This window comes from Dipteris shenzhenensis, chromosome 20, assembly GCF_047967505.1.
Source record: "Dipteris shenzhenensis isolate YYH24624 ecotype China chromosome 20, Dip_SZ_1.0, whole genome shotgun sequence".
NCBI lineage: Eukaryota > Viridiplantae > Streptophyta > Polypodiopsida > Gleicheniales > Dipteridaceae > Dipteris > Dipteris shenzhenensis.
Window position 1 is genome coordinate 46,097,021 of NC_141615.1, and position 21,248 is coordinate 46,118,268.

The following is a 21,248-nucleotide window of genomic DNA, read 5'->3' on the forward strand; positions in this document are numbered from 1 at the left end:
CATCAAGCACAAGAAGCCCTACACCGGCATGTTGACTTGGCAACAGAGTTAAGGGTGTTTACAGGCATGCACATGGGTTGAGATTGCCAGCGCATGTCCACCCCAGGGCCGAGATGCATTCAATGCAACATCGATGGGCATGGGTTGGTGTAGTGTGTAAGCACCCTAAGAGCTCGAGCAGTCGCACGAGCCCTAGAGTTCGCAAATGTGTGACATCCCACTTTTATGCATGCATCTATGTTCATTTTTTCTTTGATTCATGTACTTCCCATTTTTTATCTTCACATTTAGTTGTTTTTCCTATTTTTGTTTGCTTGGAATTGATATGTATCTGATAATGAGTACTTAGTTAATGTTTTTTCTTGTGTTATGGTTTTTTTGCATGTATGTATAGTTTGTTCTGTAAAGCGTACATGTTTCATTTTTAAAAAGCGTTGATTTTGTGATTTTTTGAATGTGACAAAGTTGTATTTGTAGATGTATGAGCTGTAAACTTCAATTTATATTATGTGATTGCTCTTCATGTTTAGTTTTTTGTTTTGTTTTTGTTTCTTCTGAATTTAGATATGTTTTTTCTCTTGTATAAGAGATTGAAAATAGTTCACTAAATTTGTTAAGTGCATGGATTTGTTTAGGTATTTTTTGATTGTGAGTAGTTGGTTAATGTTTTTTAATAGTAATGTTGACTCGAGGATTATACAAAATTTTTCCTTAGGATCATCTGTTGGGATATTTAGTCTTAAAAAGTGTAGGCTTTGTGTTGTTTTACATGTGCTAAAGTTGTATTTATAGGTGTATGTGTTGTCGACTATCTTTTTTTTTGTTTTCAATATTATCATGTGATCTTAAGTAGTGACATGCATGTAGATTATAGAATGAATGACATTGTAGCATGTAGCCAGAAGTGTTCATAATCTCTTGTAATTTTTGTGACTCTTTTGTCTTTTGAAGCATGTCAATGTTGAAGTCTCCTATGAGAATGATATTCTGTGTGTCAAAAGTTGCTGATAATTTTTTGTGTAGTAGTTGAAAGAATATTTTTGTGTGTTTGGATGGTGTTTTATACATGTTTTATAATTTCACATGTTTTGTGTTTTGCTTTGACATGAGTTGTCGTGATGTCAATTCCATGTAGTGAAATTTTGTCTACTTTTTCAATGAGAATATTCTTCTGCACCAGGGTACAATTTGTTGAGATATGGTGCCATGAGCACATAGATTAAAAGGCTAAGGTATGGTATAGGAAAGAATTAAAGTAGCCACCCTAGGATGTGGACCACAAGATGTGGAGATGTGGATTGAGGATATTCACAAGGAGAGATGTGGATGAGAGGATCCCACATGGTTTGACTATTCTAAAGGCTCTCTCTATATAAGAAGCCTCTCATGTATTGTTATACACACATTGCAATAGATTGAGTGTTTGCTACCCTATGTCTCTCTTGTGGTGCTTTGATCCTCCTTGATCCCTCACTTTGTCATGGTATCAGAGCATGGTTGTATCTTTAGTTAAGGCGCCATCCTTCGTTTGAGAGGTCTCTTCTATTCTTCAAGAGATTAGAGACTTAGTTGCTTGAGAGAGACAAAGAGAGTCCATTCTTTTTCAACTCCTTAGAATCACTTAGAGAGATTCAGATGTTCCGTCCAATGTTCTTGTGTGAGAGAGAGATATCCTAGACCGTACTCTTCTGTGAGGGAGAGACAAAAAGGCTCATAAGGCTCCTCTATCTACAGCCAATCTATCAATGAGTGTCACACTCCATAGCTTCAACGGCAGCTTCATCGGCCTTGTCATCAACCAAAGCTCCAGCTCAAATAGATTTTGGAAGTAACTATCAAGCCAACAGGCTTGCATCTCCAAGGCGACCTCGCTAGATCTAAGCCTATCCCTTCTGCACTGTACATAGCATCCTTGACTAAGTAGCAGCAGCCCCTGTTCTCTGCGCATCCATCAAGCTGAGAGAACAAAGCCACTCTCGTCTCACAGCAACCGACACCACCCAATGACAAGGTAGCCCATCGAGATCCCCACGGCCCAGCATCTCTCCATCTTGCCATTGTAAGGTAGACTCCTAAGCTTCACACTTAGCATCGGCTCCAAAGGCACAACTCTGACAACAACACCTGCCGGTATACGGTTCCATCTCATCGACCAGATTCAAGCTCGCGACCCACAAGCTCTCTCCATCAAAGTCATCATCATCGTCGCGTTGCAGTGCGTCGAAGCCGTCGTCGTCGTCGCGCCTCTGCAACCTCAAAGCTCTCTCAAGGTTAGACCTTAGGCCACGTGGCAGTCCCTTGACAAGACACGTGGCAGATAAGCCACTCAACCCCATGACCTTAGGTTAGCCTATGGTTGAGATCAGCTACTTGGGTTAGTGTAACCATGGTACAGTTTATGTAACCCTAGGTTTAAAAAGCTGGGTTAAAGGGTCACCACAGTGACACCTCAGCACAGTAACCCCTTGCTAAGCACTGGTTTGTAAGCAACATGTGACTCTCTGTGCCACCTCATCATGCCCCCTCTTCTCCACAAAATCTTCGACAAGGCATAACTCTCAATCCAGAAAGAATTTGCACACGCTCCCAAAAGGAAAAATAACCAGTTTTTTAAGCTCTACGCGCTTGTCAACTCAGATTTTTTGTATGCAATTAGACACTGCCAGATTTGAAAGTATCATCAATTGGTAAGACCTTTGCAATGGCAATCCGCACCCCAACTGTTGAGAAGTTCACCGGGGACGGATTTCACACATGGTCTACACAAATGAGATATCTCCTGATGCACCAAAAGCTTTGGAAGACTGTAAAAGAGGACATACCCACTGCACAAAATGATGCTTGGAAGGAAAAAGATGAAGCAGCACTATCACTCATTGGATTACACTTGGGTCCAAACATAATTCATCATATAGACTCTAAGGATCATGCCAAGGATGCATGGGATGAGTTGAACACAGTGTTTGGTGCAAAAGCCAAAAACCAAGAAATCCATCTTAAGATTGAATTCTATGGTATGCACATGGGCTTCAATGAATCCATGGCACAATTTGTCAACAAAATCAAAAGCATTATGACCCAACTAGAGGGCATAAATGCAAAAGTAGGAGAGAAAGATGCACTTGCAATTCTCCTTAAAAGCATGCCTGCAGAGTACAGTGCACTGACAACCACTTTGAAGAATTTGCCAGATCCAAAATTTGAGGAATGTGTATCCTCTCTTCTTGAAAAAGAAAGAGAGTTGAAGGCATCGACATCGACATCGACATCTACACACAATAGCTATAATGAAGAACAAGCACTATTCAGTAAAACATCAACGAAGTGCTACCATTGCGAAAGGATGGGTCACTATCAAAGTGATTGCAGATTGAAGAACAAACCAAAGTGTCACCATTGTAAGAAGCTGGGACACAAGGAAGAAGATTGCAGATTAAAGAACCAGCAGGTCAACTACGTGGAATCGTCATCAAGCCATGAGCCAAAAGGTGACATCAATGGAATGTATTGAGAAACAAAAACCCTTGCCCACCTTGCCTATGTTTTGTAAATCAAGCCTGACCACCTGAGAGTAGCTATGAAAGCGCCCAAGGGAGGTATTGACATGTAAAATCCACACTTGACCACCTTAAGTAGCAAGGTATGCACTAAGGGGAGGTGATGGAATGTAACTCACATCTGACCACCTTGTAGTAGCCAAAGGATTATGGCACCAAGGGGAGGTGTTGAGATATGGTGCCATGAGCACATAGATTAAAAGGCTAAGGTATGGTATAGGAAAGAATTAAAGTAGCCACCCTAGGATGTCGACTACAAGATGTGGAGATGTGGATTGAGGATATCCACAAGGAGAGATGTGGATGAGAGGATCCCACATGGTTTGACTATTCTAAAGGCTCTCTCTATATAAGAAGCCTCTCATGTATTGTTATACACACATTGCAATAGATTGAGTGTTTGCTACCCTATGTCTCTCTTGTGGTGCTTTGATCCTCCTTGATCCCTCACTTTGTCACAATTGGCGTGATTATTTACATGTTCGAAATTTGGTGTGAGATATGGTTCACAATCTTCAGTTTTGGTCTCTTGCAAACATATAATATCTGAGTTCATAAGTGTCTATGTGGCTTATATGTTGTCTTTGTATTTTTGTAATGATCTAGTGTTCAAAGATTGTATCAATATAGTTGTGTCTATGTTTTGTTGAATTTTATGTTTCATATTTTGATTGAGTTGTTAGTCTTTCCAATTCTTCATGAACATCTCTGTCCCCAAGGAAATGTTGTTGTTGGAGTGGTTAAAGTAAGTAAAGCTTTTCTATGTTTTTATGCATGAAAGTGTTGTGTATGGAAGGCCATGTGTGCAAATTTTGACCGGTGAGAAAGCCAATTTGTTCATTGCTAGACCCTGTGCTCTGTGAATCATTCTAGAAGTAGCTTCTTGAATCAAATTGTTGTCAAGTGCGGATGCTTATTTTAGAAGGGCTGATTTGTACCTCCCTTGCAACTCAGAATATGGGTATCCATTGAGATTGCTTTCTGTTTTGTATGCATGGGAGTTGCTTTGTCGGGTTTCATTCCCTATTTGTGGGTTCAAAAATTGAATCCATAGAATTTCATGGTTGTCATATGTGGACATGCCCATGAAAACACCATCTGCACCCTTTACTAATCCATCTTATTAATTAATGTTTCTTGCACATAATTCGACTAACATTCCTTCTTTAATTTGTATTGTTGTTTGTAGTCCATTTGTTGCTTTAGGATTTTCTAATATTTTAGACGAAATACAACTATCGCTAGTGTATGTGTCAATTGCTTTGATATTGTATTCTTTACCTATTACTGCATGGAAGAATTTGTCATTATGTTTGCTTGTCCGAAGGTTGGTATAGTAAAGGTGGGGGAAAGTATGGTCTTTGCGTGGGTCATGAAGAGAACATTGGTTGATGTATTGTACCTATTCGATGCTATATTTACACTTTTTGAAAGAGTTCAACACTTGTATGAATTGATTGTTATTATATTGCATTATTTTTTGGAGCTCATAACATCATGGCTTGTGAGCCAATATCTGTTCGCTACTATTTGCAATCAATCTTTCTCTGGTTTGAACACCCAACTGTCTTTCACTGGTTTGGGCCTGATATAAATCTTTGTAGTAGATGACATCGACATTTCCATAGTATTTTGCATATTTTTTCTGAAGGTTCTCATATGAAGGTTTGCAAAATCTAAAGTTTGTCTTACCATAATGAAATCTCATCAAACACAATGAGTTGTAATTATTCATAAAGATAAATTATGTTGTAAGCTCCTTTTCTTATGTAGGCTAACATTAACACATGTAGTAGCTTATAATCTACACTTGAAAGAGTTCGGTTGTAAAATCATAGCAAGCCTTGGACTTTAAGTAGAGCAAAAGGTATGTTTTGCTTGTGCCAACTCCACCTGTGAGAAATAAGTGAATTTTTTTGTTGGACAAATCCCTTTTCGTATCATGACATCGTCGAAGCTATCTCTGTTATATGTTTAGAGATTGAATCATCTTGAAGTATTCATCGTTATGCATGAGGATTTGTTTTTTAATAGAAATAATGAATTTGTTGTTCATCATTTTTTTAATTACACTTCACATGTTGAATGCAAATTCATATGTGGGGAAGCTATTTTGTACAAATTTATTGTTTTCAGTGCTCTCGTTGTTGTTATTCATTTGTTGGAAATCGTGCTTTTGTGCTTTTTGTTCATTGTTGTCATCTTGTGTATATAAAGCTTTATTTTGTAGTATAATCTCACGTGCAAAATTGTAGGCTTCTTGCCAAGATCCATGTATTGATAGTTCATGATCTTTGTCATCCTTGAAAGGGTACTATAGTAGTACCTGTTCACGATAGTAATTCTCTAGGTCTTTTACCATGTTGAACTTCATGACCTTGGTCTCTGTCTCTTCTTAATGCTACCATTGTTGTATTTACATTCTGCTGCAAATGTTGAGAGTCAAATGTTATCCATGTCTTTTCTTCTTGTGTATTTATTGATGATAGTTTTACATGTTATGTCATTGGAGTTACTCGAGAGGTGTTGTAGTTGTTTTCACTTAAGGATGAGTGCTCTATTTTCTTATTTGTTTGTGTTTATAAAATAGAAGCTCCTTGTTGTTCTATGTCATGGCAAGGACAAAGTAATGAAAGATGCTAATTGTGCACTCATCTGCTATGCATGTTGTATTTTCCATTCTTCGTAGTCTATCGTCTGTAGTACTGTTATCCTATATGCAAGTTTTAATTGTCTATTGGAGACTCCTTGTTTTCATGTCATCCATTTCTGTAATATATGAAGTGCAGTATGTTATGGCTAACTATGGGTCCATAATGTATTGTATGTCCATATTTGATTGCCATAGGAATCTCATTTTTGGATTAAAAGAATTTGTGAAGGGTCCTTTGGTTCTCTTTTCAAGAATAGGGTTGACTTCCCTATTTGTGACCAAAGTGCTAGTGTGTATGTTTGATATGTCTATTCTAATATTGCCAATCCAATCGGTGAACGTCATATTTGTTTTGACTTTTATGTTTTGCAAATGTATAGAAACTGTTGTATATATTTCTTATTAAATGTGAAGATCATTATCTTGTAGAGGTGTTAGAATCATGGTTTCATGTAGTGGAGGTTTGGGGTAGTAGAATCTACAGATGCTTCTTCTCTTATTGTGGCATGTAGATGTATGTCTGTGTGTTTGGATGTCCTTGATATTTGGTGCTAGTAGGTTCTTGTCACACCTTATGTACTTATCAACAAAAGACATGATGCCGCTATTGTCATGAATACCATACATCGGTGCATCTTCTATCCACATGTTGCCATGTTCATGTTGGCTTCCTCTACTATGGAATTCTATGGACAAAGAACTAATTGAGTACATTTCCAAGTATTTCTTTGTCCTTTGTTATCAGATTGAGGAATCATTGGAGTTTGTGAGTGTAATGCCTCGCACAAATTATTGGATCATCTCTTATCAAGTGCCTTGTTTTAGTGCTTGTGTTTTGTTGTGCCATGCATTCTTTGTTGTTGCTTGAGTATATGTCATGCAAACATTTCATTAAAGGTTCCCACATTCTCTCTGTACATGATAATGCCATGAATAGGGTTAGAGGCCCTAACTACCTCATCATCGCAAATGCACCTTTCCTGAGTTTCTCTTTGTGGTTCGGAGAAGTACACAGGTCTTTGAAGTCTTTGTACCCAATTTTAGACTTTAGAATGGCTTCAATGTTGGTATTGTTTGTAATATCTTTTGCATATAGTATTATGTTTTGCATTGCAACTTTGCGTAATCATACCCAAATGGATTGCATTACTTGATTGATGAGGACCTTAATTGATTTGAAGAAAAGGTTTGGTATATTTTGTGAGAACTTAAGGGATGCATGTGTTAATTCCCACTTTGCAATGTCTTGGTACATTAGACTGGGATTTTGAATATGTCTTTTTGAGTCAAAGAAAAGTGTAGGGAAATTCAACTTCTGAAATAGTCCCAATGGTTTGTTGTTCTCGCAAGGGGCTACATAGTTGATGTCAGTTTCGTAATGTATGACTTGTTTAGCTATAATGAGGTTGTGTATTAAAGTGTTTGTGTAAGTCTCCTCAGTCATCTGCACCATATTGTTGGTCGTTCTCTTCTTCTTCTATGTTCTGTTCCAAATACAGTGCTTATTCCAAATGCTCTATCTATTATTGGTTGATTTGTACATTGTTGGATTTATAAAGGGTGTTTGAATAAGTGTGTGTTGTGCTTGAATTAGGATAGTTGGCCAAACTTTTTTGAGCAAGTACGTGCTCTTATATTGTAGTTTCTTTTAAACTCCAAGTATTATCAATGATTCATCTTCAATAAATCATGGTAAGATATGTTGTACTTGTGTCAACCATCATGTTTACCATGCTACTTTGTACCCCATACTGCTTGCCATGTGATAACTCTCTTATTTGAGTAAAGGCTATTTTTGGAGCAACCAACCTTTCTTTAATGCCATTGAGGATTACCATGTTCGTGACAACTCGATGTTCCACTGTATTTGATGGGGGACAAAGTATTTTGGGATGCTATGTGCTCAATGTTCTGATGTATTTTTTTGGGGACAAAGTATTCTGGGATGCTATTTGTTTTTGTGGTTGTCTTACATTCTCTGCAAATACGTTGCTTTCTCCCTTTAAAGGAAAATTGTGTTGTCTTTTGGTAATTTTGTGTGCTTATGAACTCAGAAAACCCTAGGGATCTAGCAATCTCGTAATACCAAGGCTTTATTATGAGCTTGTTTCTCCTCTTTTTGCACTTTATCTTGTTCTTCTCTCTAATTTTAATCAAGCTCGACTTTGAGGGCTTGTCAAAAAGGGTGATTTCGCTAGGCATTCCTACAATGGAAATCCTATCATGTATAGTTCGAAGGCTAAATTGTAACTCTTAATTTATTGGAGTCATGTGCAATGGCTAAACTGAAACACGCTCCACTAAATCTTTCTTAAATTTTGTTTATTACATGATATGATGCAAAATGAAAAAAGCAAGAAAACAAAATAGATTAATAAAATTTCGTTAAAAATATACAGGTTTTCAGAGCCTTTTAGAGCTGCATTAAACTAGATGGGTTCATAAGGATTGCAAGTCATATTCACACCCATTTATATGCATACGGTGCAGAAATGTGCAGCCCCCCACTGGTAGATAGTGCTAGTGGTTTAGAAAACATAAAAACTACGGTGTAAGGCCTCTTTAACCTACCTTATGCAATATAAAATGATAATGCAATCATTAAAATAGATGGACCTCCATAATTTCACTTTCAAATTAACAATCTACAAGTTGTCATGATTTTCCAGTTTGCTTAATTGAGCATATCGATACTTAACCATTACAAATGTTACAGTATAAGGAAATCTTGCTATGGTAATGGGATTTGGTAATCCAACATTTTGTTAATTTTGAGAAAAGGTAAAATAGTTGAGCCTTCAGAATTTCACTTCTACATTAACAATCTACAAGTTCTCGTAATTTTCCAACACTCAATCAATCAATGACAAGGAACTCTTGCTATCATAATGGGATTTAATAATCCATTATTTTAATGTTAATTGTTGGGAATTGTGTGATCAAGGGCTTGCTCTAGTAGCAATCATATGATCATGTGTGTGTGTGTGTGTGTGTGTGTGTGTGTGTGTGTGTGTGAAGCACACTTAGTGCTATGAGGTGTCTGAACCATGACATAGGTGATGATGTGGTACAAGGCTCCGAGGTGCCATTGATTTAGGAGTTATCTCCTTTTATGTAGGAGAGGCATTATGATTTAGGCCGCCCTCTCTCATTTTCTATAAAAGAGAGGCTTCCCTCTCAAATCAATAGTGGTCTCATCTCTTGCCATGATGCATGTCTTCTCTCCCACCACTCTCTGACATGTGGTACTAGAGCCTCCATGACCTCCTTGAGCCTCCTAGATCCTTATAGATGCCACATCATCATCTTCTCCCTCACTCTTCACCTTCTCTCTCATTTTCCTGCTCTCTACCTGATTTTTAGAGGAGCTAGTTCTCCCTTTGTAGTAGGAGACAATTTCCCAAGACCTTGTAGCTAGAGACTCTCCTAGTTAGGGCACACTTCCCCATCAAGGCATTTATAAAAATTCCATCTCTACCTCCCTTGGTGACACTATCACTACACAAAAAACTTTTGTCAAATTCTCCTTGTTGGAGTGCAATTCCACCAATTGCTTCAAGCCACGGTACTGAAAGGCTATAAGGAGTTTGCTGTCTAATTTTGATCTCAAATGGTGTGGTGGGAGTGGCGAAATGAGCAAAAGACCATTTGGAAATGGCACACTTCTCATCAACAATATGGCACAACATTGTGTGATTCCTTTCTGGAGGAGATACTTTGTATTAGCTCTTTCATTCCACTAAAAAAGCCCCATCAATAGAGCTTTCAACTGTTCAAATTTCACTCTCCAGCATGTTGTTGTCTTTTTGGAGCGATTTTCTCAGTTATGAAGTTAAAATGTTTGACCAAATCAACTAAAATTTTGGGATTTTTTTTCTAAAAGATTGCTTTCAGAGTTGACTCCATCTCTTGATTGAGGTTTGGGAGACTTGGTCAAGAAGATAATCACTTGACTACATGTATTGACTACAGTCTAAGTAGATTCATAAAGAGAGTATTTGTTTGCATCTATGGAGATGATCTACTCCATATTTTCTCTCATATGATAGATTCTATAACACCAATTGTAAGAGTATAGACACTACACTTCATTCTCCCATTTTTTGTTTCCCATGGCTTGCTCAAAAGAAGTGGGTTCTGGTCCAAAAGAGAACACATATCCACTGGTAGATCGTCTATCAGAAATACTACCAGCCCAATCAGCATCAGTGATGATCTTGGATGTGATATGATTGAGATGATATGTGGTGGTACCAAGATAAAGCTTGGACATTTCAAGAAGATTATGGAGAATAAGAAGTTCACAATCATGAAAAAAAGGGAAGAACAATGGATAGTCTAATATGAAAAGGCCCTTGCTATCATAGCATTGGGACTTAGTGACTCATATGTACGTGATGATCTTGGATGTGATATGGTCAAGATGATATGTTGTGGCACCAAGATAAAGCTTAGACATTTCAAGAAGATTATGGAGAACAAGAAGTTCACTATCATGAAAAAAAGGGAAGAACAATGGATAGTCCAATATGAAAAGGCCCTTGCTATCATAGCATTGGGACTTAGTGACTCATACATTCATCACATTGATGGGTGTGAGACTTCACATGAAGTTTGGGTGCAACTTAAAAAGGTATTTAGGGCACAAGTTTTACTCAAAAGTCTTCTAGATGAAGAGTATAGCAACTCTTTTACATCCAACTGGGTGGATATTAAAGCTTCTCGTTTGGAAGAGGAGAGAAATGGTTCCTACTGCAACTCCAAGGAAAGTGAAGCATATCTTGTGAAGAAGGGCTACATTTACAATGAGGAAAATATAGTTAAAGAAAGAACTCCATCGGCAAATGAAGAAACAAATTTTGTGGTAGAAAAAGTTTGGGCCTTCTAAAGTCCAACATCTTTGAGCTTTTTATCATCTCTTGTTCATGTAGTCATTTTTGAGGTTCTTTGCCTGGAGTAGTACTCCAAAAAGAATGTTATGTGTTTTGTCTTAGAGTCTTTGTAATTCACCTCTGGTCACCATATGATGTAGGCCATGTGATTTATGTTTGCCTCCATGGTACCTCTTGTAGACATGAGAAACTAGGTCCACACAAAGGCCTAAGTTTAATACTTGTACATGCAAGAGAGAGAACCATTTGGGGGGGGTCTATCCCATTTTGTAAACCTTGACCCTTGGGCACCTTTTCTAGCATGAGATCCTAGCCATCGAACTATCCTTGACCACCATGAGATGGCGTGTGGAACTATGTGACTAGATGTATCCTTCACATAGCATGAGGCAAACCCTTGAGGGGGGGTATGTTGAGAATTCTGCGATCAAGGGTTTGCTCTACTAGCAGTCATATGATCATGTGTGTGTGTGCACACGCGCGCATGCATGCGTGTGTGATTGTGTGAAGCACGCTTAGTGCTATGAGGTGTCTGGACTATGACACAAGTGATGATGTAGTACAAGGTTCCCTCTTGAGGAGGTGCCATTGATTTAGGAGTTATCTTCTTTGATGTAGGAGAGATGCCTATATGATTTCGGCCACCCTCTCTCTCATTCTATAAAAGAGAGGCTTCCCTCTCAAATCAATAGAACACAATTTTGTCTTCACCCCATGTTCTCATCTCCTGCCATGATGCATCCCTTCTCTCCCACCACTCTCCAACATTAATAATCCTAGGTGGAGGTACTAAACTAATGTGCACTATTCATAAAACCAATCACACCAGCATTCATATGTCAATGCTTACGAAAGTTATAGGAAAATTAAATGATAGTTTTTTTTGTAAATTTCATCAAATAGAACATAGCTATAGTATGTTGCTAGGTTGTAGCACCTTCAACTGAGAATAACAATTTGAAATTACTTACTCATGTCATATTAAGAATCTATGAAATTATGTAGTGCTAATGAAAATCAAAATGAAACTGATAGATAACACTTATTTAAATTTTGATTTAGGAAATATTGTTACAATTAGCTGCTAGGTTGTAACTAATAATAACAAGTGTGATGTACATTCGCTCATACAGCAATAAACTCTATTTCAGTATTGATTTGTTCCCAATCTCCTTATTGTTACTGTAATTGTATCAATATAAAAAGTGGCTTTACTCAAAAATAGTTTGATATTACAAAACCAGTTACAAGTCTTGCTTTTCTGAACCAGAGGACAACCAGTTTCTTACTTCAAATTGAATATGGGTATAATGAGCTGAGGCATGAAGAAGGAAGCTCTCAATTCCATGAGTATTTCCATTCAAAGAGAGCCATTGGCACAGGTTATAAAAAATGTTGGGTGAAGCTTCCATAAAGGCACTGCCTCTTAGTAAATCAAGTGCTTTTTCATGCAAACAAGAAGCAAACGATATTTTAAAGGGAGTTGGTTTATTGAAAGGCAATTTCTATAAGACGATCTACATAAAAACCTAGAAGTGTAATTTCAGAATCCCCCACTATAGCACTTCCTCTAAAGAGAGAAGCTAATTCAAAAACAAGGTGGGGATACCACTAAGGCCCTATTTTTTGGAATGTTATTGTACATGTAGGTGTAAGTAGCTAGATAAATACTTGTAAAAGAAAAAATGAAAGGTGTAAATTGGAAGAAAAGGGAAAGCAGAAAAAGAAAGTGAAGGTAAATGAATATGAGGAAAGGTAGATGATGCCGTTCAGATCAGCACATTAGTCTTCAGGGAATTCCCTCAGTCATGCCGCATTGCACCACCCTTGGATCCAGTTATCACCACCACCTTGGATTAGCAGATCATTCCTCAACATGAGGATATTTATGCATCAATGTAGCCTTGGGCCAATGTAGTTGACATCATTAGATTTAGCCATAGTGCAACTTGGGGAATCTTAGTGTTTGAGCATGCACTTATGGCTATAGTATACAGTTCTTACTTGATGTAGATTAGTGGTTGGATCTAGGACTATAGATCTATCCTAACATCAACATTTGGCACCTCATATGCCTCAGGGTTATTTATGTTTTCTCATTTGTATTTCAAGCTTCTAGGCCTTTATACTCTCAGCTCAACATTGAGTCTTTGACACATGCTACATCCCATGTGAACATATGTTTAGCCATGCACATATCAGAGGACCTTTAGCTCATAACAGTTGAGCATACAGGCTTGAAAAATTGCAATACATTATCAGTTTTACAAGCCTCTTCATTAGCAAAGCAGCATATCACACTTGCACCCTTGGCCCCATCTTTTATGCACTCATTGGATCATTCTGTTTACATTAGATCATAGTTCTACTATAGGATACCACTGCCATTGCTGTTAATTCTTTTCGGTTGGTGACACTCTTGTATGTCACACCCTACCAGATTATTTCTTCACAGCTACAGCCACTAGCCTCACATCTGGATGCCTCTTCTACAGAGCAACTACACAGTCCATGGTCATGACATGCTCATTGATATGTTCAACATGTAGCTATACACACCATCATTCACACAATCATCTTTTGATCAACCAGTATTTGATCCACGTGGACTTTACTTTCTACATATTTCCTTCCTCTTCCCTTCGGCTTATCTTTTGGGTTTTATTCCCAAAGGTAAAGGATGACCCACAACTTAAAAGGGGGAAATGCACATTTATGTACAGGATCATAAGTTGTACTCATTATGCATACTTTCGCTATATAGTCATTGTGCTCACATATGCACATACTAGTTTCATTTTTCATTTTTGGATGCTATCATATGCACCAACCGAAATCCGCAAAAGGGTCTTGTACATGCACCCTCGACTTACCCAGTGCAATTTAAGAGGGGGTGTTGATGATGGTGTAAATTACAACATACCTTAAGGGCATTAGGGGCAAACCCTAACCCTAACCCTAAGAGATTCTCATGTATATATTCATGTTTATGTTCAATACACTATGCACGTAGCTATATCGTGTGCACTCCTCTCTCTCTCTGTCTCTCTCTGTCTCTCTCTCTCTCTCTCACACACACACACACACACTCCCCACTTTATCAACACAATGAATAACAACTTTCTAAGAGTGCCTGTAAGGATTTCCAAAGCATCTCCCAACCAGTGAGGAAGGTCGAGGGAGGCCATCCACATGGAGAAATTGTGAAAAATAAATTCATCAACACTACATGTAGGAGTCCAAGGAATAGCTAGGATGGCACCCCCTCCCCCCCCCACCAGCACACACCCCCCCCCCTCCCCACCAAATCATTACAAATGGTTTTGGATACACGATGGAGGAATAAGAACCCTTTACCCAAAAAATCATTCTCCAGCCCCTTAGATGACACTTCACACTCGTACCTTAAGCTCATGAAAGAATTAGGAATCTTAGAGACCCCCCCTAATATGTTTGGTCATAGGATCTGCATAATACGAGCACTAGGTTCCTAACAACGTCCTTATTAGTTGGGACTATTGGCATTAACTTACTTACTCCATCCTCCCCCTTGACCTTGTGTTAATCCTGTGGCAACAAGGGCCAGAAGTGCAGTCTAGGACAACAACTATGAGAGCATTGTGTGTGTAGAGTAGCAGCGCAACTCCACTTGTAATATCTTGATCCTGAAAGATAGTATGATAAATCTTAAAGGATGAGGATAGCCAAAATCCTCTCTAGAAAAGATCCAATCATACTTGCAAAATTAGGATCTAGAGAGAGAAATACTAAATCTAGAGAGAGAAATACTAAAAGCCTACACTTTTGGAGGTCCCTCCACTTTGTGTAGAGACCCAAAAGGTCCCCCCACTTTGTGTAGAGACCCAAAAAATCTCCCCCAAAAGTGGAGAGACCATGTATAAATATCTCTCGAATGGAATGAAGCTCCCACTCTTTGGGACTCAGTGTTTAAGCTCACTATTGTGTTCATGTGATTGATTTCCATTGCGTCCATGCTCTTTGACACTATCCTATTCTAGCATGTCCTTACCCTTGCACTCTCTACCCTTGAACTCCCTCCTCCTCCTCCTTCCTCCCTCTTCCTTCCTCCTCCTCATCCTCCTCCCTTCCCCTCCTTCCTCCCTCCCTTGAACTCCCCCCTCCTCCTCCTCCCTTCTTCTCCATCTCCTCTTCCTCCCTCCCTTCTCCTCCCATCTCCTCCTTCCTCCCTCCCTTGAACTCCCTCCTCCTCCTCCTCCTCCCTTCTCCTCCATCTCCTCTTCCTCCCTCCCTTCGTCTCCCATCCCCTCCTTCCTCCCTCCCTCCTCCTCCCCCCTCCTCCTCCTCCCTTCTCCTCCATCTCCTCTTCCTCCCTCCCTTCCCCTCCCATCTCCTCCTCCTCCCTTCTCCTCCATCTCCTCCTCCTCCCTCCTCCTCCTCCTCCTTCCTCCTCCTCCTCCCTCCTCCCTCCTCCTCCTCCCTCCCTTCTCCTCAACCATTACCTCTCAAATCCATGAAGGAGACTAGCTCTCCACTCCTCAACCTTGGACTCCTCCTAAACCCTGCAACCCCCTCTGAACCCTGGAACTCCTAGTTAACTATCTCAACCCTGTCCCCATTTCTAACCTTGAAATCCCCTTCTAAACCCTTGAACTCTCGTGGAGGCAAGAGCCTCCATCAATCATTATAATCTAGCCCTCTTTCTCATTCACGTACGTATGAGATCTGCTTTCCAGACTTTAGCCTACACCTCTCAACAGAACACGACCCGAGGACCTATGCTACACTTGTGAACACCTATGCTACAACAAGCAACGACACGACTGTAGGTGACCAACACCCTCGGAACCTATAATTGGGTGAAACAGAGACAACACCTTGCATTCATGCCCCTCAGACATCGATCCAAAACTCAGTACCACCTCGAGAAACTCACTTGCTATCGTGCTTCAAGAAATGCCCAAGAGTCAAGGAAGCAACACCTCTCAAACACTCATCATGCATGCACACTCTAGTTGCACTTTAGTTCTTGCTCTCATCTCCGATAAAATGCAACAAACCACATTATTTCTTTCTTGTGTATATATTGATGAATTATTGTAAGGTCTCTTTCTTTAGGAATACATTTTTCCTTTTTTTTGCAAAAAAGTAAAGGTTTATATTAAAAGAAAGAAAAATAATACATTTTTCCTTTTTTTTACAAAAAAAATAAAGGTTTATAATTAAAGAAAGAAAAATAAAAGAGATTATAATAGCTCAAAGAGCAGCCTGGAGCACCAAAGACCCTGTTTTGAGGTCTTGAGACACATGGAAACACTAGATAACTTCTAGCACTATAAATTTGCTTGACTATATAAAGTCTAGAGCGACTCTCCTATAATATAACACTATATATAGTATTGCAAAAATACCATATCTACTACATCACCACAATACATACTATCAACCAAAAATGAGAATGAAAGTCATTCATGAGGCCCTTATCCCCTAGGAGAGCTCGTTTCCAAGTAACTTGAATAAAGGCATGAGTTGTGGTGAACCACTTTTGAATGGTTCCCCATAGCAGCTGCACAATTTCACTGTCATGCAAGCTTTCAATTTTTAATGGACAGTTATAATGCATCCTTTGGAAAGATAGCCAACATTTCTATTAAGGAACACAAGAGAAGAAAAACCACTTGTAGATAAGAACTATATCTTACTTGCACTATGAAAGTATAGAGAAGAGAGGGAGAGAGTGAGTGAGAAAGAGTACAGGATGGAAATTTCAATATATTGAAAAATGAAGGAAAATGGCATTATGTGCAACTCACCCATAGGTTTAGGGTTTTCCCATGTCCCCCTCTCCAAACCTTAGTATATATTACAATTTACACCTCTCAAGACCACATCTTAGACTACACTGCATAAGAAGAGGAGTGGAATATACAAAGGTATATTTAGGTTCTTTGAAAATAGCAAAGATGCATTCTGGCAAAAAAGGTGATAGAGATATCGGAATATGTGCATGAGCACATTGACTTTGTAGCAAAAGTATGTATAACTTAGCGATATTTCATTTCTTGAGTTGTAGCTATGGTGTATTCCTAGCTATTATCAAAAGTATAAGAATTTGTCAAAAGTAAGAGTCTTTATGAAGATATTTACAACTAATTCTTGTGTCATATAGTGATCATTTATTCAGTGAAAATGTTTTCTCAGATTAAGTGATAATGTACTCCAATATGCTTTGTTCAAGCATAAAATACTAGATCTTTTGCAAGTTGAAAATTATGTTGTTGAGACAAGGATCTCTGTCATGAGAATTGTCATGCGTTGACAATATAACATGCTTTCTATAGGAGTTGGGGAGGGGATTGCTACCATAACTAAAATGATTGAAGTGCTTTCTAAATATATTTACCCTATGTGAGCATAATGCCATTGACATCTCCTCCACATATCTCTATCTAAACACTTTCTAAGTATGTTTGCCTTGTGCCAAAATGACCCCATTGTTATCTTCTCTCCATATTTCTATGCCAAGAAAACAATGGAGTCCTCCCATGTTTTTCATGTAAAACTCTTATGTAAAATGAGCTTTGACCTGTGAATTAAGGTGTCCTTTGGAACTAATGACAATCAAATCATCAAAATAAAGCACAAGAACAATATTCTGGGTTGGATTACTTAAGCAAAGTGATAGAGATGAGTCTAATAGTTGAAATCCCATTGCAAGAAAATGATTGTGAATTTTTACAATCTAAGCACAAGGAACTTGTTTCAAACCATGAATAGATTTTTGTAGTTTGCATGCCTTCTTTTTCTAACCCTTGACAACATATACTTTAGGTTGTGCCATATAAATATCTTCATGTAGACATCAATTGAGGAAAACAATCTTGTCTGATGGCTATACCAATTCAAATGTGAATTAAGGGCAATCATCTTCTACAGTGGTCGTCTCTTTTGTAATTGGTGCAAAGGTCCCTATGTAATCGATTTCATTTTCTTAGACCAAGACTAGAGGCAAAGCATTTTCCACATGGCAAGGAGGCTTTATCCCACATGTGAGCAAACAATGCAAGTATGTGTCCTAGTCCTATAAAAGGGAGGTAATTTTCATGCCAACTCTCAAGTCTATTTTTATGAGTACAAGTCTGTATCTTGTAATCTAATTGAAACTTGAGTCTGTGCTATATTAGTCTAGGTCTTCATCATCATGCATAGGATTCATACATTGTAAACTAGTCTAAACACTCCATAAATCTTGAGGTGCTCATGTTTTAACATGTATTTAGAGCCTCATCATGCCATTCATTGAGGCATAGTGTTTGTGAGTTCCTTGTGAGTGTGAGCATTCTTTGTTAGTGTTCATTTTTCTTTGTGTTTCCTTATAAGAGAGAGTTTGTAGTCCTTTGCCTTTTCTTTGAGAAGGATAACCTTCTAAGCCCTTTAACATCTGCCTTGTGTCGTAATGTTGGCCTAGTCCGATCCTTTGTTATGCTAGATTGTGATAATGTATTCTGGTGCCTCAATTCATCTCATTGCCCTTCATTTCACTCGAGGTGTGCGGGGCGATTGCCTTTTCCAAATGACCAATGTTGGGTGGGGGGGGTCAATAAACGAGTGTAATTGGAAGTGTAGTGTATGGACATCACATAGGAGGAGGGTAGAAGGAAGGGAGAAACACACAACTTAGAAAGCGAATTGAAGAGAGCAAGATGGATGCCCAATGAATTGGAAATGCTTTTGTTGTATGACTTAGCTAAATTGGGAATCGGATTTAAATGGCTCAGAGACCACACTCTACACACACACACATGTTGCTTGGGCAATAACATCGATTTGAACTCTTAGGACTCTATGACTTTATATACACGACTCTTTCTGACATTCATGGTGGGTACTACCTATAGCTTTTATAGTCATTCGCACCTACCTACCAGAAGGATAGGTGCCATTACATCACATCAGATTAGTAGCCAACATTTACAGTCATTCGCACCTACCCATCAGAGATGGGTGCCCTTACATAGTATCGGATCTTACCGACACCTTTGACCTTCGCATATCCTATGTTTGCTAGCATCTGACATCTCTCGAATGCTTCTGATAGTTGAGATCTTTGCCGCCTCACCCTTGTTGTATAGCCAACACATGTGCATTCAGTACTCGATGTTCACTAGTGGGAATGTGCTACTTCCCACTTGGCCCTATCCTTTCAAGTTCTTTGGTCGGTCGTGAATCCCTTCAACGTCCTTTGTAAGCTAAAGACTATAGAAGCTACAACTTCAAAGGGGCTATGAGGGAGCTTATGAAGCATAGTAAAAAGAGGAAGAGGAAGACTTTGTACTATTGCAGCTTTGAAGCGTGTTTGAGATACTGAAGCAAACAAAGGGAGCTTGTAGTCTCCAATGGATGGAGAGGCACACAAACATAGAGAAGACACTACAACGAGACAACAATAAGCATCAACAAAGAGAGAGCAAGCAAGCAACCAACTAAGACACTCTAATGCTTCCACGACTACCATGTTACAGGTAGCATGACAAAAAACAAAGACACTCTAATGCTTCCATGACTAACAGATTACATGTAGCATGACAAACACGCAACAAGCAGACCAACCACAACTCAAGGATCGCATGCGAGCAAGCGATGACTAGCAAAACATGGACAAACCATAAGCAAAGCAACAGCAGGTTCCACTAGCAGCTACAACACAATACTTCCAAGCAAGTATGACGCATAGGGCCAGCAACACAACAAGCATGCAACATACAAGACAAATTGAGGCAAACTATTGCACTTGCACGAGACAATGGCACCATAAGCAATTTCTTCCATTGGCATGGAGGGTTGTTCTCTAGTAGAGGGGATAACATGATTTTTTTAAAAAGTAGGTGTTTTCCTGGATCGTGTACTGGTTGAGGCTATTTACACACCGTGAGGCACTTGGGCGGTTGTCTGAACCAATAGTGTTGGAGGTAGTGGGCTCACCCCTCATTAGCGTTGGCGCTTGGTTCATTTGAGGGGGGCCGCGCCTATTGGACATGTGGAATCGGATGGGAGTAATCCCATAATCATAAGTGTATACTAGGGGGCCTTGGATATAAAGGCCTCATTTGCCCACTCTCTCTCATCCCTCCTGGGACTTTTTGGGAGGAAAGAGGGGCATTGTAGGGGTGGGGCGCTTGGGACCCCCCATACCCGATGCACATGTGGCACGCTCTACATGCTAACATGGTATGAGAGCAGGTATCAATCCTGTGGACTTGATTGTGCATTTTGGCGTGACCCTCACATGGTTGACACGTGATGGTTGCAAATTGTTTGGTGGCGTAGTTGGCGCAATCCGTGGTGGCATTTAAGTGCTCTATCTCCTTGACGCATGTGTTTCCTCCTGTGGGCTTTGGGGGCAGGCTACCCGTGGTGGCAGATGATTTATGTTTGGTAAACATGGACTTTGGGTGGCTATGCCCTGTGTGGTTTGTCTCACGTGGCCTTGTTTTTGGGTGGCTATGCCCTGTGTGGTTTGTCTCACGTGGCCTTGTTTGGTTGGCCTAGCCTTTATTTGGTTGTGGGCTGCTTTTGGTTGATCAACTGTACTTCACGGTTTGGCCATAGGGGGGTGTTGGAGGTGGTGGCATCACCCCTCATTAGCGTTGGAGCTTGGTTCATTTGAGGGGGGCCGTGCCTATTTGACACGTGGAATCAGATGGGAGTAATCCCATAATCATAAGTGTATATTGGGGGGCTTTGGATGTAAAGACCTCTTTTGCACACTATTTCTCATCCCCCCCCTTGGGTTTTTTATGGAGGAGAGAGGGGCATTGCATGGCTCGGGGGTGGGGCTTTTGACCCCTCATAACCGGTGTATATGTGGCACGCTCTACGTGCTAACAAATAGGACCTATCCTTTTATGTCCTAGGTACTCCAAAAAAATCACATAGACATGATTTCTTATTTACTTAGGCCTAGCAAGCCTCATAATTCAAGGTGTAGACATGGAGAAAACCCAATGTTGCATGGGAATATGATGACATATGTGGGTCTATGAGGAGGGCTCACATGCACAAATCTCTTGTAGAAAATAGGGAAGCAAAGATAAAGATTTTAAGGCAAACTCTCTCCTAGCCCTCCTGTGAGCAAGCAAGCTCGGCTGCCCAGTGATGGGCACAATT